Here is an 18,868-nt window from a genome sequence, read left to right on the forward strand (position 1 = left end):
TATAAAAGACATTGACACAAATGTCCTATTATATTGATATTTAATAACAAAGACTAGCTTATGTCCACATCAAAAAGCAAAAAGAATAAGAACACAGAAAAGTAAAAGCTGAGCTAAAATGCAAAGCAACCCTAACACACAATATAAAGGTCATTTCACACATGTGATAGCACTGATGACCTCTCTGCATGGCTTTGATGGAGACATGAACACAAATTTCACAGCTTACATTGTCTAAATATGAACAGTGATGTGGAAAATATGTCATAATCTCTACAACTATTTTTCATTCCTCCCTTGTCACATCACACATAAGAATATGAGTCCCCACGTTCACTTATTCTATCCAATTTAATCTGGTTATATACAGGCATGTACACACACACACACACACACACACACACACACACACACACACTGAAGAAAACAAGCCTATTCCAAAATACTACAAAACTTAAAATACAAAACTATTCTGTAAAATGAACATCACATAAACCTATACAAATGTACAGCTCAAAGCACCCGTTGGGAATATTATCTATGAAACTCTAAAGGTTCTAACCTCAGAGAGGCTAGTAATTTCTGTTACTGATGCCTTAGATTATTGTAGTAGAGTGCTTGCTGGGCACATACAAGGCTCTGGTGTGACAAAAAAAATAGAAATTAATTATTATGTCATACAAGTTTAGGGATGCCAAGATTAAAATTATTTTTAAATCTCAATACATCTACTCTCAACAAAAACTTTAATAATAAGAAAGAACTACAACCAGGTGTCGTGACACATGCCTTTAATCCCAGGACTTTGGAGAAGAGGCAGGTAGATCTCTGAGTTCAAGGCCAGTTTGGTCAACATAACAAGTTCCAGGACAACCAGGACTATGCAGAAAGACCTTGTCCCAAAAGAATACATACATACATACATACATACATACATACATATATACATACATACAGGAGAAAGGACTATAGCTAAGAAATTTTAAGTAGTCAAATTTTCTTTCAGCATACATTTGGGTTTTCTAACTCAAGCGTGTGTATATATATGGTGTGTGTGTGTGTGTGTGTGTGTGTGTGTGTGTGTGTGTGTGTGTATTCATTCCTGGAACTCAGTTAGCTAATACTGTATGCTGAATTACTTAAACTTTCTTCAGCCTCTATGTTATTTTAATTTATTTTCTTTTTGTTTGAGTTGTTGTTTCTTCAAAAGAAACACAATTAATTTTATATAACTTAGGATGTGTTAAGACTGTCTTCTACAGGTTTCACATCCCTCCTATCCTTGGCTCAGCTTCAGGACAATTCTTTATAACGTAGAGGTGGCATCATTTTTTTCATGTTGCTGTTAATAAACAATGCAAAAGTCCATAAGCCAAAGAAGTGTCAAAGACAAGAGCAGGTTAAGGCCACTAGAAGCTGGGGCCACTGCTTCTGCAGCCTGTATGACCACCAGTCCTTTCTCAGTCATCCACTATGTGACAGCCACCTGAGCTGTGAGATCTTTGGTGAGCATGTATCATTTGGAGAAATGAGCTGTTAAACACTGAAGAAACTCCAGATCAAAACCAGACAAGAAGCTGCTCTGAGAAAAGGCCTTTAAGAACCAAGAAAACATGAGTTTGCAGATTACAAAACAAACAAAAATGAATTCAGCAGCAGTTTAAACATTCTCAGGAGTAGGAAGATGCTACTGCTCCTACCACAGTCGCTGTTCATTATCAATGTATAATAATTCCTACTTCTTTATTCTGAGGAAGAATTTATTTTCATACTACCCTCCAATTCAAAGTTATGGAGGGTCTAGGGAAATGGCTCCATTGGCAAAGCTCTTACCATAAAGCAAGGATGAAGATCCGAGCTCAACCTCTAGAACACACATCGAGAGCTTGGCATGGTGGTGTGCACTTGTACTCCCTAAACAAGGGAGACAGGCAGACAGATCCCTGGAACTTTCCAGCCAGCCATGCCAAACAACTCAAACAACTGCACAAGCCCTAGGCTAGTGAGAGACCCTGTCTCAAGACACAAAGTAGACAGCATCTGAGAAAAGACATTAAGGTTGACCTCTGGCCTACACACACACACACACACACACACACACACACACACACACACACCTGAATACAAGTACAGACATGCACACACAAACACAACAAAAATATGAAATATGCTAACTTTATTCTTATTAAAGTTAAAACTATTAATATGTAGCACCAGAAACAAATAAAAAATTCAGAACTAATACCCAGATCTGAAACTTTCCAAATAACATTTCTCTGAAACTATGCTTGTCAAATGAATAAAAGAAGCATGTGACAATACAAGATACAAGAGTGTATTAATTCATAATCTTGAATCAGTAGGTCATTTGCTTTGACAGTGTTTTGGGGGGGGGTGTTGCTGGGAATTGAACTGAATTGGCCTTGTATATGCTAGACAAGCACTCTACTTCTGAGTTATATTCCCAGCCCCAAGTTTATTTATTAATAAACCACTTCTTCTAATTTTCATATCTATCTGACAAACTTGAAGAAAAATCTGACAGATTTCTTTGTATCTTCAAATATACCCATGATGTTACTGACCACAAAATCCAGCTAAGAAAAAGAAGTGAAGAAGTGCGATGATTAAGCTAGTGGTCTATGGCCATATCACATTTATAACAGATATGGCCTTTCTAGAACTCACAAAGATACAGTGAGACATTTCACTATCAGACTCACCAAACAGTAAGTAATGAGAGTGAATGTTGCCCCAGTGCTCCCTGAGTACTTCCTCACTCCTATCCCCAGCCATCCTTTATATCACATACCAAAGACCACCTTGGACTAGAAGCTTTACTCATCATAGGAACTTCTTCTCATATGCATATCTCTACAGTAGTAATTACCACACTGCTCAGAATTACTCATATTCATAGCTCCTCAAGGACTATGCATTTTCAGCTTTGAAATCATGTAATCAAGTGATTTCCAACCTTTCCACCATCAAGGACACTTGCATATATTACCCTTCATGAACCCCATATTTGAAACCAGTCACCTATATTATGCAACTGTCAAATCATTTTCTACTTTTCATTCATTGAGGACATACAGAGCAAATGTGCAATGCTCCTAACACATCAGGGCATTACTCATTTATGTTGGCCATGGGAAACACAGTGATGGTATCTCTGGAAGTGAACACAAAGATAAAGCAAGTGAGCACTGAGATGGCAAGACAAGAAGGTTAAATAGCCACTCCTACAGCATACAAACTTTGTTTGGAATAAATAATATCCTGAGAAACATGCATTCACATCACAAAGGCAGGAAGGCAGTGTGACAGTAAGTCTATCTATCCTACATAATCATTATTGAAAAAGACAGTGGGTATGACTGCAGTTTAAATTCTGGAGAAATGTATAAAATATTAGAGAATAAAGACCACTTCTCATGTCAAGGGTCTAGTACTGATCACACAACCACTGTCCATCTATCCTAATGCAGCTATCCCGAAGTATTCTACACACTTATATTGAGTATCTTCACATTTGATCTTCTCAGCAATTCTATGTGATAAATTCTACCATTGTTCCACCTTTTAAATTAGTAAATGGTCAGACTTGAAAAGGTTGCGTAACTTTTGCAAGGTCATACAACTAACTAGAGTAAGAAAAGGAAAGAGTCAAGAAATAAAACTGAAGGTCTGATTCTGGTCTTTTCAGATCTATCATTCAAATGAAGAAAAACATTTGTTTCCATTTATCCTTAAAATATAAGCAAAAGAAAAAGACTGAAATGTGTATATTGGACAAAAGAACTCTCCAGTGTTGTGAACCATTTATATACATAACCAAATGCAGTTATAAAATATCTTTCATTGCAGGCATACAAAGTGTAGAGAGATACTTCATTGATTAGAATGGAGTAAGGATCATCAGTATTAAATGGATAATGACAGATGAAATTACTTTCACAATCTCTTCCAGAATTTAGGACTGGAGTTTCATAAAATGTAAGAAGTTAGAAATCAAGACACTACATTTACTCACTTGGGACTCTCCCAAGTCTTCTAGAATCCAGGTGAGTTCTTTCTAGGAAAGAAAAAAATATACATAGATGTTTCTATTTTACAGAAGGGGGGGGGAAGCAAGTTGTGCAACTGTCCAAACGCTTGTTAGTAAACAGTTGGTAGAGCTGGAATGGAAAGCTTAAGCTTCCTGGAACGAATATCAATGTCCTCAGCAGAAGGAAAAGATCTTTGAAAAGTAAGGCTTCTGCCTTTAAAGCTGTTCTTTGGGTGCTGAGAACTGAGTACCCAATCACATTTCCCAGTGGTATGTCTGCAGTACGAAAGGAAGCCTTCACAGCCACATGCCAGAATGGGTTCCTTTTTAAACCTATGCTCTTCATTTAAATTTTTTTAAAAAGTCACATTTCTTCCTACACACACTGAGCTTCTTTAGACTTGGCAAGTGAAGCATTTTCAATTTTTTTGTCTAATTTTAAAGAACTACTTTCTTCAAAGAAGCAGAGACTGTATTTAGAAGGTGAAATCAAAAACAGCACTGATGTTCCTTTTTGCATTCGGATGAATATATTAAAGACAGACAATTCAATGTATCTCTTTACTCTGACTAGAAACAATGAGCTGACAAAGGGGACAGGAATGAAATATCATGTAAGGGGTTATCTTGTAGTATTTTTGGAGAAAAACAATCAAGAGAACACGAGATAGCATGAAAAGTCTGCATATCATAATATGCACAACAGATGATGCATTTATCTTAATTCTTATTGTGCCAATTTACATGTGACATCACTGAAAAACATCAAATCAATATATGTAAGTAATCTGACCCAAAATAATGAGAACGTGGGGAATTCTTACAGGATTCATATCATATCAGGCCTCCACACCCAGCAATACGTCTGTACAGAGAAAGCATTAAGAGGCTGCATTGACCCTGAGATTTCTGATGAAATCCGCCAAGTGAGGCATTGCCACAAGAGCCATAGCATCATGGTCAGAGAGAGAACACACAGAAATACAAATCCAGAAAATCACAGCGCACATTCGAGCTGCTTCCCAGAGATGCAAAACGCCTAAAATAGACACAGCAGTAGAGTACCAGTTGTTAGATCCTCCTACTTCACCGTGCCATTCATGACAGGTTTCACTGCATCACAGTCCTGTCCCCAAAAGGTTAAGACATTAATTCAATTCCTTATAAATAAGATCAAACATCTCCCTGTAAATGCAAAGAAATAACTCTTTAGATAAATAGCAAGATTTCTACAGTTTCAAAGTATTGCTTTTCACTTGGAGTATGAAAGAGAATGTCACCACACATTTTTATGCTACAAAAAAAAGTGAAACGGAAGATTTCTGAATACTTCTCTAAACATTTTGAAAAGAAATTTCCCCAACATTATATACTATGCAAGTTACTGAGGATTACTAAATATATTAGCATTGTAAAGCACAAATAACTAGGCAGTTGACTTTTAATGTGGCTTATTAGTTTATAGTGGATTGCAGCATCTCCAATTAACCTCAGAAAATGACTCACATCCTTCCTAAAGATGAAAGTTTTTTGAGTGAATAGTAAAATGAGTGATATATTAGGGGTCTTAGAGGAGCAAGAAGAGATTCTGAATATAAACAAGCCATCATTCTGGTAAAAAGAAATACAAACAACTAGAGTAAAAATAGTTGATGCACAAAAGCCATAATGAGGGGGTAGCTCGAAAAATAACTTCGACTTTGAATGGTTTGGATGAAATACAAATTATCCACAGAAAAGTGTGGACTGGCATAAATGTTTGTACAAAATCATAAGTGTATTTCGAGAAGTATGCAGAGGCACCCGCCTGCATGCTGCACAAGGCCCGGCGATGCTCTAAGTGCCAGCGCAGAGCCCAAACCACTGCATCTTAATTATCATGCAGCCTCAGATATATTGCCTTTGATATGGAAATGTTCTTGTTCTCTCATCTTCACATATGGTCTCATGCACAGAAATCTTTATCTGATTCATAAAAAATAAAGTAGAATCCAATCTCAACACCTGACCTCAGTGCTTAGAAGTTTTTACTAAGCATGGTGCCACTATAAAAAGAATGGCTAATATTGGTGCAAAGTTAGATATTTTGAGCAATGATATGAAGGATTTGCAGTTAAGAATTGAATCAATACTGCTTCTCTGAGATTTTAGGGTTTCATGTTCCCTTTTTTTAGACTATCACAGATTTGAAGAAAAACATCAGCACCCTGTTTTGGAGGTGAGAGCCTGGAGGAGAATTAAATGTTATCCTATTTCTCAGTCTCTATCCACAGTCTCCAATTGATATTTATATCCAAACTATGACAATCAGATACTAAATACTTGGAAAGCTCCATCAATGCCATAATGCAAATTTTGAACTATTTCCAGTTTGACTAAATGTCTAAACAAAATAATTAGCTGAAAGCTTTACCCTCTTCCACAGAACAAGGAAAATAAAAGACATCCTTCCTAAGAATGAATAATGAATATATAATGATAGGACGGTGAAAATCTCTGATACTTCTTACCAAACAACTAGTGCTCAGCTAACAATTGAAGAAATTAAGCAACAAGACCATATCATCCATTTGAAAAGTACATGTGTCTAGTAAAAATTGTTTTCATATACTCCCAAGCACTAATTTTTTTTTTAACTGGACTATTTTCACATTTGGGATATAATCACAAGGAAATGCGAAATCAGGTTGAGGACATGATATGCAGCTTCTATCTAGCATCTTATGTCTCCCTGTTCGAAAAAAGAAAGAAAAAACAACAAATCATATTCTTAAGCAAGTTGCACTCCAAACCCAGAGACAGTCCATTTCTTCTTCTGAAAAGGCAGTGAGTGCTTATTTTGTTCATTATGGCAAGTTTCTATAGTAATACCTGCCCTCATTAAACCTCATAGATCCACATAACTTGATCAATCTGAAATGGCCTAGATTAATTTTTAAATATATATAGTGACGTGACCCATCTAACCTCATGACAGTAGATAATACATACCATCTGCAAATCATCTTACATTAAGTTATCTGTGTTTTATCATTTCTAGTACCTGTCTGTGCCTGATATGGTACACTCAGATCATATTAGCTTGGGGATGTTTTACTTGACTTCAAATACATATATATATATATATATATATATATATATATATATATATATATATATATCCCAAACCATGTTTAAGCAAATAGTTCTCATTTTAAACCAAATTACAATTTCATCAAATGCTGGTTTTAAGTAGTAGAGATATATAAATGATATACATATAGCTATATGGATTATCTCACTGGTAAAGAAATTATTTTTAAAATTTGGAGATAAGCAAACTAACCAATCTGAAAAGACAAAAAAAAATACTAAAAGCATTAAAGCCAGTGTATCATCTTATTCACAAGAAACACCATTCCTTCTAATACCTAGTGTATTAATTGAAAGAGAATTATATAAAACATTACAGATTTATTATATTTAAAATAGATATGTGTAGCAATTTGATCAGTGACTTAAAACCCAGTATCTCCTAAAACAGGACAAATAGAAACTGATATAAAACCCTAATAATGCCACCAAAATTTATCATTTATGTGTTTAAAGTTATGAACTTTGAAGCTTTATAAAAAGAAAGATTTGCTGGCATGTTGACATGTTGTTGTAAATCTTTGCTTTTCCCTTATAAAGAAAAATATCTGTTGTTTTCTGCCGCTACTGAGAAGATGCTTGATAGACAATATTCTCACTACATATCACTCCATCTAAGACTGATGCTGAATGCATTACAGAGTCAGCTTAAGGCACAGACACATGATAACTGCTTGATAAGTAGTCTTTCAACATTTGTTGTTACAATATATTATTGAGTGTTGTAGTTATGTAATATATTACAGACTATATCATACCTCATAATTCTAAAAAAGCTCAAATTTTTGCATTTTAAAAAAGCACATATCCACTAAGAGAACATTCCTTTTCATCACTTCAAACATAACAAATAAAAGCAACAATGAAGCAGATAAACAATAAACAAAAAGCTCCTCATCCTGCCTTAATAATAAATGTGGAACGGCTAGGGGGTAAGGTGTTAGCAGCTTGCCTGAGGAGCACATAGTCTCTTCCTGGTGGTCAGGTCCTGGTTACTAGCTGTCTCTGGCCATAATCTAGATCCAATGACTGCAGTGCACATTTGCTTTCAAAATGTGAAACAGTGTCTGGTGGCTTGTTCCCTTTTCTTAAGAACAGTAGCAATATCTCTTATGAGGTTTCTCAAATATTTAGAAGAAATCTACATGTCTTTTTGCCTATGCACATGCTCACATGTATATAGTATATTCAACAAAGACGCTCTGGAAAGTGCATAGAGAATACGTTCATGGGCTGAGATAACTGAAAATTCAGTTATAACCTTGTTCCTACTATTAGAAAATACTGCACTGGTTCAATCAAAAGCAAATGAAACTTAATAAGCCATGGCCCTACTTCCCACCATGGAAAGAACTTTGGATGCTGAGAAAGCTAACTCTGTCCCACTAACTTGTGGAAGGTTTGGGGAAATGTTTTGTTCATTTGTTTTGAAATAAAGAGAACCTTTCCCAGTAGCATGTCTGAGAGGCCTAGAAACAAGGGAGGAGGCAGACTGATGCCAGTGCCTAATGCTGAGTGCTGAATCCCACAGGGACTGCACAGGGTGACAGAGAGATGGCAGAGGGAAGGTCATGTTCGAGGCTGTTCTGCACCAGACAGCCTTAGAGCTGACCTCAGGCTATGATGGGAAAGCTGAGCAAGAAACTCCAGCACCCATCTGAGCAGACAGAGGGGACGAGGTACTGCTCCAAAACCCCAGAAATGAACAGGAATGAGGAGGGAGCCAACAGATCTTCCCAGCTCCCCAACAGGTTCACCAGCAGCCCGGAGAAGCTAGGCGTGAAGCGAGAAGCAGCAGCTACAATCAGGGCACCGACACTAAATTACTGTGAGAGGGGAGGAAGCAGGTAGACAAGTGAGCAGTTCTGAAGTCCCTTCCCAAGCCAGGACACACAGTGCCAAGTCTGGCTGTACCCAATAGATGAGTGCACACAGAGGGGTCCTCGCAGACTCCCCAGTGCAGCAAACCGAGAAGGGCATGGCCAGATTGTCTCTGCATTCCCCTTCCCCCATCTAGCCTGCAACCTGCTGCGGATACTGAGTACCCTCTCCTAACCAGTATTTCCCCCTCAGCCGAAAACTAAGAAAAACTGTAGAAGCAGAAAACGCAAAAATCAAAAGCGAAGCTTCATGGTCAGTCTTTCCTGCCAGGGCCTCCCCGGGCTGTCTTGGCCGGTTCAGCTTCCCGGGAATCCTCTAATCCAGAACTGAACTGAGCTGTTCAAGACAGCCAAGCCCGTGCCTATGGGCCTTGGGGATGAGGTGCTGAGTGCGCAGGCTAATTATACATGTGGCATTTGGGCAGCCGACTGTCCAGTTGACACCTTACCTTATGAGGAAGCGTCCACCCCAGCAACTGTTCAAAACAAAATGCCATCTCGGGATCAGCTTCGCCTGCTCTGGGCCGGTTCAGGGTTGCCTTTCCTACGGCCTCTTGCACTTAGCACAAGAATGTGGCCTAAGGAGGCCAGTCGCAGGCAGTCAGGCCCGCCAGGGTTGGGGGGGACAGGCGGGGCGGGCCTTGCCAGGTGTCCGTCCTGTCCCCCCTCACTGTGGCCCAGCTCGGGAACCTAACCACTTGACCTTTTTATTCACCAAACCCACCTTCTAGAAATAGACTGGGCGGGGCTGTGTCTGTTCTCGGGACCAGGGGGAAAACCCGGACATGTGACTACAAAGGACAGAAGAGAGGAGACCCTGGTGGGCGGGGGAAGGGACACTCTCCCCACTGGGTTTCTGGCTGGCCGGTTCCGCCAGGGCCAAAGCCAAGCCACTGGAGTGTGCGCTGGAGCCCAGCGTCCAGGACAGAGGAGTCACCCGTACTCCTTCACCGACAGTGAGGCTGGAGGTCGGGAGCCTAGTCCAGTGTGCCGCTGGGACAGCTTCCGACTATCCTGAGACTGAAACTTCCAGTGCGGCCCTTACAGGAGGCGACACACAGAAGCAGCCTAGAACAGCCCATCTTGCTAACTGCTAGTCCTGCCAGCCCAGTAGATGAGTTATTTTAGACCCCAAATAGGAGCGGAAGTCAATAACTGGTCATTCACACAAACAAGCATATTCAAACTTGGTCAGAAGCAGACAAGCTTAAATAAAACTCAAAATACGCCGGCAACGACCACCTTTTATCTGTCCGAACACACCAATTCTCTCTTTTTATCTTAAAGCTGCGCGGACCCGGAGCTAATCTGTCCTCCGCAGAGCCCGGCCGTTCCTTTGCGGCAGTTCAACCCCAGCAGCCTTTGCACAAGCCCGGGTCCTTCTACGCACTGCCCTTTAAGGGAGAAAGCCGAAAGCAGCTCCCCCGGGGCAGGCGGGCCTCCGCAGCACCGCCTCCCACCCGGGGCCCAGCCGGTGCTGCGGACCTCGGCCGGCCGGCAGCAGACAGGACAGCCGGCGGCAGACCGGGCAGAGAGCCTAGAGGGACGAAGGTGGCGGGCCAGCCTCTGAGACGCGGGTGCCGGCAGAAGCGCCGAGGACCTGGAGGCCGAACCCGCGCGAGCCTTACGCGGCCGCCCCTCGCCCACGCCGCCAGCGGTCCAACCTGCGCAGCCTTAGTGCTGAGCAAAGAAAGGACCACCGTTGGGTTGCTGACTGCCTTGGAGTTCGGTTTGTTTATTGCTGAGAAGATCATAAAAAGTAAAGTGAAATAATGGAGGGAGCGAGGGGAACTGGAACTCGAGCGTCCTGGGAAAGTCGTGGGCAGCCGCGGTGGGCGAGGGCTAGGAGGGAGCGCGCGGCTTCTGGCCACCCGGGTTTTCTTTAGGCGCTCCTCCGGGTAAACTTCACTACGGCACGGAGCGCTGGGGAGATCCTGCAGTCCCGCCCGACCTAGGCCAGCGTCAACCCCACAACTAGCCAACGGTCCCAAACCGAAATGGGGGGGTAAGAAGCCCAGCGGGACCTCCCGTCCCCTGCGCCCCAGCCTGGCTGACACTGACGCCTCTTACAACTGCAGCGGCTCAATCACACGGCAAATCAACCCGACACTTTTCAAGAAAACAAAATACTCATTCGCTAAGAAAACTTACTTCGCATTTAGTCTCTATTTGGGGGGATGCGGTTTAGGTCGGCTCTAAAGGAAGCCCGTTTTGTCCAGGTTGGATATTGTCTACTTATGGATCAGCCCTTGGGTAAGGGTTTAATTTATGGCTTATGCATTCTTTTAAGGTCGATTTACATGACCTCCGGCTACAACTGAGACTGCCGAGGAGGGCACTCCAGTCGTCAGTCGGCCAAACCCACAATTACAACAGCCCTCCCCCGTCTCCTGTGGCTCTAACTCCCCTGGCAAGCTAACTGTTCTTCTCTTTTCTCTTCTCTCTCTCTCGCTCTCGCTCTCGTTTCTTCTTTTTTATGACTTTACTTATTAATATTATTAATAAGATGAGATATCACTTTGAAAGTTTCGTTAAAACTTTCTCAAAACCCAAACAAGCATGCCGCGATGAGAAATCCAGTGTTCACAAAGCCCTCAAGATGCTGCCCTCTTGTGGGCATCAAGGGCATTACCACCCAAGAGCCCCATCTGAACCTTAAACTGCAAGAGTGAGAGGAAGAGAAAGAGGAGGTGGGGGTAGGAAGAGAGAGGAAAGGGGAGGGAGGAGGGAGAGGAGAGAGATACGGGGGGGGGGGGGGGGAGGGAGGGAGAGAGAGAGAGAGAGAAGAGAGAGAGAGAGAGAGAGAGAGAGAGAGAGAGAGAGAGAGAGAGAGAGAGAGAGAGAGAGAGAACGAAACACAGGCAGGCACACCAACTTCTTCCATCCCACACTTGTGCGAACTTCCATGAAATACCTACCTCGAACTTTACGAAGACTTAACAATTCATTCTCTAAGCCACCTGACTTCTTTTTCATTTCATTCCCACTTCTATAGATTAGAGTATCTATTTGAGGAAGCGAAGGTGGAAGAATTAGGTGGGCCAAGAGGGCAGACAGATTTCCGGACGAATACTTGCGATGGCGATAACAGTTCTGCTGTCAAAGGTGGCTTTGCCTGTCTTTCCCTGCCCTTTTGCCTCGGTGTCCTAGGCACAGTTATCTGAGGCTACAACATGTGTTTTCTCGGAGTGATTTGGGGAAAAGGGGCAAGAAAACCAGAAACCCGCCTCGCAGATCTGTCACCGACTCTAGAGTAGGGCACAAGTCTCCTCCGAGAGAGGCAGGCATCCTGAGGATCGGCGTGTCCACCGCAGGCGAGCAGCGCCGGGCCCCTTTCTCTACCTCGGCTCGCCAGCCCGCCCGCCCTCCAGCGAGCGCCCTCCTCCTAGTCCCCTCCCGGCAAGCCAAGGCTCTGCCAAGGGCTCCGCTCGCCTGCCTCGCGTCCCTCCACTGTCCCACCCCAGCCGCCGTCCCCACTCGGAGAAACTAACCCCAGAGGTGCCGGGAAAGGCCGGAGTAGGAGGCGCTGGGGGCTCCGGTCCCCTGCCCCCTCCGGCGCCCCAACAGGTAGCTCTCACTGCTGCTCTCTCACACTGCCTCCCTCGCTCTCTTAAGTCGCTCGCTCCGTCCCGGTTACCTGGGCGGGCTCCAGGATGGTACCTCACGGGAGGGCTCCTTGTGCGCTGCGCCGCGGGAGTAAAAGGCATTAAAGAAAAAGGGAAAGATACAAATTTTAAAAAGTAAAGAAAGGGGAGTCGGTGCTAGGTCAATTAGCTGAGCCTGGGGAGCAAGGGAGCAGATCCCCAGGGCTGCTGCCCCGGCCTGCCGCCCGTTAACTCAAGTCTGCGGGGGTGTCCTGCCCCGGGCCAGGGGGGAGCGCTGAGCGCACAAGTTTGCTGCCGGGGTGCCAGGAGGTGCACGCGGAGCCGGGTGACAGGGGGCTTCCCCCCTTGAAACAAGTGAAGGCGATGGTTAGTGCTGTCAATCTTGGCAATCAGTGTGAGCGGCCATGTCGTAAGTATTCAAAGCATTTCCCGTCGTGCAACATCAGAAAGTGAGTGGCCAGGGCATTGATCTGAGCGAGGGAGAGGAGGCAGGGCTCCCCTCCCAGACAACACAGGCAAGATGAGACAAGAGGCGAAGGAGGCAGCAAGCCAGGCGGGGCGGCTGGGAGGGAGGGGGAAGGGCTGGGGAAGAAGAAGGAGGGGAGTGCAGGAGGCAGAGGCAAGAGCAAGCCTCCCAGAGAGGAGGGCAGAGAGACCGCGCGAGCGGAGACTGGAATTGGACACGCCGAGGGACGCAGAGTGGAGCACCCACTGCAAGGGGAAAGCAGAGAGCGATTGCGGGCAAGAGGGGACCAGGGACAAGAACTAGAGAGAGGAGAGGCAGGCTGAAAAGAAAGGACCGAGGGGGCAATGCTGGGGCTGCTGAAGGAACCAAGAAAAAGGTCAAGTGAGGCCGGAGAAAGGTAGGCAGCTCTCGAGAAAGAGGAGCAAAGGAGAAGGGAGGAAGTCAAATTGGGAGGAAAGCAAGGAAGACCACTTGAGTTTCGGAAAAGTTAAGCGACTGGAGGTGAAAAAGATACCGTGAGACTGAACTAGACGGTAACAGTGAGAAGTGGGAGAAACACAGGAGGAGGGCAGGGTTGAAGTGGCCAGGGAGGAGAAAAGTGACTTTGGGGTAAATTCTAGAGATGAGAGAGAAGTAGTCAGCAGAATGGAGAGAAAAAGATTCAGGAAGCAGAGATCATGAAACCTTAGTAGAACCTCAGTAAATGAGAAGAAAAATTAAAGAATGTAAGAAAATTTGAAAGAAAAAGAAATTGACATACAAATCCCTAACTTTATGGGTAGCCTTGTCCTAGAGGCCATATGATTGATGGAGTTCACAGAATAAATTTTCTATAAAAAGATAGGTACAAACACCACAGTTGGCTTTATACCTGTATAACAATAAATAAAATGGCCGAGCATCTATCCTATGGATGAGCCTTGTTTCATGGAACTGAGTGTGTGATACATGTTCATTACCTCAACCTTGCAAAGATAGACTTGGAATCTCAGGTGACTGAGCTGGAGCTTGGAGAAGATAGAGAGTTTCAAGTCAACCAGAATAGCATATAAAATTGCATAGTCAGATTTAGACAATTCTCTAATAAAAGGCACCTCTTCCCAATGAAAGCCCTACTACACATGTTCAAGATCCCCTCTGAGCCATGTGTAGGGTAGGGTATTGGTGTGAAGGATACAAAATGGCCTAAATGAGTAGAACTTTATCTCAAGGCAGAGACAGCTGGGGGTCCAGAAAAGGAGGGAACATTGTTGGTGCCCATACCATAGTTGAGACAGAAACAGACAAAGAGGTGAGAAAACTATCTGTGACTTCATTGTAGAGCTGACAAGAGGCAGTGTGTAAAAGGTGAGGTTGGCTTGCCTCAAACCAGGCCCAGAAAAAAAAACCCTGAGGTCAGTGGAGACCTACATGAGGAATAAAAGCTAGGAGAGAGGCTCTGGCTAACCAACATACCTGCAGAGACTTGAAAGGCTTCTACTTTGTAGAAACTGACAAAAGAGGGCTCCTCTGAGCTGCCTCCTAAAGAGACATGCTAAAATAAGGCAGAGAAGGAACAGGAATGATAACCAACATAGGGAAGACCTCCCACAGACATAAGCAAGGGTAAAGGGGGAGAGCCTCATCTCTTGTTAACTAGGCAATGGAAGGGACTGGCTCCTTACTGTACACTTCATGTTAGTTAGCTTCCATATGAACTCCAGACAAGAGAGAAAGGATGGGATAAAGGTACAGGTCACACCTAGGATGAGCTTGGAAGAAGGCTGAGACAGGCTGTTTCTGCTCTATGGGAAACAAAATGCTTTAGGGTTTGGAGTTTAGGACTATATGTTAAAATGACTTGAAGGTGGGTTGGAAGGAAAATAGTCCTAGGAAAGAAATTTGGAGATTTCCATTGCTCACAACCACCTCCAGGCACTGGAGACCCATGAGGAGTAATCTCTAGCGCCTAGCAGGCCAGATTCTTATTTGACTGGGTTCCCCAAAATGCTGGACCTCTTAGACCGGACAGAGCTGATAAGCAGGAGGGAAGGCCAAACCTGCACTTCCAGCCTAGAAAGCGCTGCCACTTGTGTCTGAGCTAGGTTCCACCTGGCCTACCTCTGAATTCCTGAACCTGGACCTCTTCAGCTGGGAGGGGGCGGGGGGGGGGGGGGGGGGATGGGGGGTGCAGAGACCCTCAAATCCTACGGGTCAAACCAAATGACCTGCTCTAAAAGCCTACCAAAAAAAGAAAAAAAGAAGCGCCAAGTTTGGTCTCAAAGACCAATTCGCAGGGAAGAGCCACCAAACAGATGAGCCTTCGCATAAGCAAACATGGGAGCCACTGGGTTCCTCCAAAATGCTGAGACAGGTTTGACTTTCTCAACACCAGCGCACTAGTCTTTTTAAAACACAGAGTTCTCGGGCGCTCTAGGAGACAGACCCAGTGGACCAGAAAGCAGGCCACTGGGTTGGCGGGAGGCAAGAAGAAAAAGGAAATGTTACTAAGATTTCTGTGATCCAAGACCCTAGTGCCTTCTGAATGGGCGCTCAGGAGTCCGCTTTAGATTTCAATTCATAAAATAGTACCAAGATAGATGGCTGAGGGATAGGCAACTGGAGCAGGTGACAATATTGGGCCCCAAAAGAAAGAAAATAAACTTTGGGGTCTGGGTGTTACAATCCAGACTGCACTGAGTGACATGTGCCCCGGGGGAAGTAGGGGTGTGTGCTAGCTAAGGGTTTCCTCCAAAGCCTGGGGTACCAGCTGTACTACACAAGTGGATGAGGAAGAGAGCCAGGCATCCGCTAATGTAGTGGGCTTTCCACCTGGTCCTCACCGTCTGCGGATTCCAGGAAGTCTATGAAGGGCACCCGACATCGCATTCAGATCCTGGAACACACTAGCTCACTTCCCCTGGGGGCCGGAGCCATCTCGACGGGAACCCAGGCGGTGAAATGCGGGAACTGAGGGAGGGAAAAAGGGGCCAGCGGGTGAGGCTGACTTACCTGCCTGCTGGGGTTGCTGCCTGGGCGCCCGCTGTGTTTGTGTCCCTGTGCACCTCGACCAACCAAAGGCAACTCGGCTTTGCTAAGTTTGGCCTCGCACCTCCAAGAGAAGAGGCACGAACTGGCAGAGACAAGGCGCGCACGGTTCCTGGAGAGAGGTTCCCCCTGAACTTGGGAAGGGCAACGCAATTAACCCTGCTTCAGAAGTTAATATTTAAAACACCCACGCAAAAAACATAACAGCCGTTAAAACCTCGAATTCCCCCTTTGAAAGGCTCCCTTACACCAGCCGAGAGAATCGTTCACCTACATGACTTCATCTTATGGTGGCCAACTTCTCGAAGGAAAGGCTTCATAGCTACTGTGTCAACAGGACAAATATGTCACTCACTCCAAAACACCAAGAACTTTTAACAAAACGAAGAATACGTGAACGAGTGTAAAAGGCTAGAGGGAAGAAGTTGAAAAACTTTAATTACAGCGTGGAGAAAACTTTTCGTCATTGGTTTCCTGAAACCGGGATAACAAACACCCCAATGCTCCAGCAGCCCGTGGCACTTCATTTAAGTTTGGGAGAAGCAGATAACATCAACTCCCAAATAACTGTGCCCTTGGGACAGTACCTCAAAGAGATCGGAACTCCTGTTTCAACAACAAAAGCAACTGTGAATAATATTCTTCATCCTTTAAGATGTCATTTTGCAGAAGGACAAGGCACTGCCCCGGACTTTAAACGATGGAGGGTAACATTAGAATTCATTTGAATCTGCGAGTCATCCAGCTGAAAAAGCACAGCCATAGTTACAGTAGCAGCAGAGCACCGGCACAAAAAAGGTAGGGAAAGTGGTAAAAATGCATGAACTTCTGTTTTCAAAGAAAAATAAAGATAAATCAAAAGTAACTTTTATAGATATGCCTTTCCTAGCTCAGGAAAGTTAATTTCCCAGTGTGCTTTGGCTGTCAAAGGTGCAAAGCCAAGGCGAGGGAGTGCGTGGCTGGAATCTGCATGCTGATAAGAGAAGGGTGATGTACTTACAGTGACAGAGGGCAGGCTGCGGGAGAAAAGCTGTTTGTGTTAGCCTGCGAGTTACCCAGGGCTGCAGTGAGAGCCGAAGGGAGGAGGCGTGGGAGTGCCCGTCTGCGTACACCTTCACCGCGTCTCATTACATCTGCCAGCCTCTCTCTCCCTCTCTCTTTCATTTCCACATTCCCTTTGTTCCTGAAAAAAAAAATCTACACGTCACATCAGAGTCCCCAGATGCAGTCTACACCAAAGAAAAAAATGAATAATTCAATCAAACTGTGCGTAGTCTCTAAGGCAATAAATCTATCGCACTTAAAGAAACGAAGGGTAATTACTACCATAGAATTAGAATAAGGCCAAAGACCAGCGATGTCGCTAAGTCTCTGGATTAACTCCACAGTCAAATAAAGTTTTATTTATTTAATCAATTTTTACATCTCGAACAGAAAGTCAGACAAAGATTTTTTTAACTTATTTTAGAGCTATTCGCGTCTTTTGAAACACATTCTAGAAGGTGGGGGAGGGTAGTGGAGGGTCTACCTTGTTCAAACGCTCCCAAAGACATCAGCTGCGCACCCGGCACTGACACCAACCAAGACAATGCGTGCCGGGGGAGCCTGTCCAGAGCCGGTCTCTTCCACTCCACCCTCCTCCGCTCTCCTTTCAATAGTGGAGCGTACTCCGCTAGACCACCACTGCGACTCTGCAGCAGGGCAGCTGCAATCTGCGAGCCTTACCTGCGGCAGTGCGAAGACTCAAAAGAAACCGTCTTTCGCTGCCACCAACACCCCGTGCCATTCCTACGCACCCTTCCAAAGTCCTGTAACCATCTACTTCTTCCATCTGCCCACGAGGAACTGTAAACCGGATATCCCCCCCGCCACGACTGAATGGAAGCTCTATACGGACTGACTTCTGGATATGCCCTAGGTTGAATTAAAGCGATGTCTGGAAAGAAAAAGAAGGGGAGGAAAGTAGGAGGGGGCAGCTCAAGCCCTGTCCAAGTTATTCAGAAGGCGGTGTTAGGCGGGAAGCGCCTACGGAAGAAACAGCTGGGCCACACACTGGCCATACAGATCGCAGTTCTAGGAACCGTGTCCTTCGTCCCAGAGGTAAGACTGTATGACTGTCGCATGCTTATTCTTCTCACTGTCTGTGTCTCTCTTCCCCACCCACAACTACTCCTACCCCTCGGGTCCGCCTGCGTGCATCCTGGAGAAGGACTCCAGCGCTGCGAAGAGCTGTATTTTCCGGACCCACTCATAAATTGTGGTTGTCACTGAACAGAGATCTGCAAATCTGCTGTATGCGACAGCGACCAAACCCTCTGTCCTGCCAGTTGCTCACTGACCCAGGTTACTCGGACGGCACAGTGGACAGGAGTCCCAGTCTCTTGGGTCGCAGAGCCTGAGGGTCTTGAGGACCCAGGTGATGCTAGGAAGGCTCAAGCGTCCCAAACGGGTTGGAGCTAGAGTTTCCATCCCAGAAGCGCTTCTGCCTGCTTCGGGCACACATGTGCACGCAAGACACACACACACACACACAAACACACACACTCACGCACGCACGCACGCACGGTTGACATTTCGGCCCAACGACCCATCTTCAAGAGTCCCTTAAACAGTCAATTCGGCCCTCTGGGGAGCAGCTGGGAAACTGAAATTCGTGGATGAGCCCCTGGGTGCCAACCGCCAGTGCAGCCGGGCTTTGTTTACGTGC

General features: G+C 44.7%; 1 protein-coding gene across 4 annotated transcripts in view; it reads right to left on the reverse strand.

The window, feature by feature from the left end:
• Window positions 1–17,330, reverse strand: part of Sox6 (SRY-box transcription factor 6) — a 543,724-nt gene extending 526,394 nt beyond the window's left edge. Inside the window, exons 1-2 of one of the 4 annotated variants that reach the window (XM_036195519.1) lie at window positions 9,513–9,909; window positions 4,037–4,078 (exon numbers count right to left, since the gene is read on the reverse strand). The gene's annotated coding sequence lies outside the window, so the exon portion shown is untranslated. Of the gene's footprint in view, window positions 1–4,036; window positions 4,079–9,512; window positions 9,910–11,981; window positions 12,362–12,554; window positions 13,187–17,161 lie in introns of those variants that run through there. The other 3 variants (XM_036195545.1, XM_036195551.1, XM_036195535.1) reach the window with 3 other exon arrangements.
• Window positions 17,331–18,868: the final 1,538 nt, after the last annotated feature.

Source organism: Onychomys torridus, chromosome 1, assembly GCF_903995425.1.
Source record: "Onychomys torridus chromosome 1, mOncTor1.1, whole genome shotgun sequence".
In the NCBI taxonomy this organism is placed as follows: Eukaryota; Metazoa; Chordata; class Mammalia; order Rodentia; family Cricetidae; genus Onychomys; species Onychomys torridus.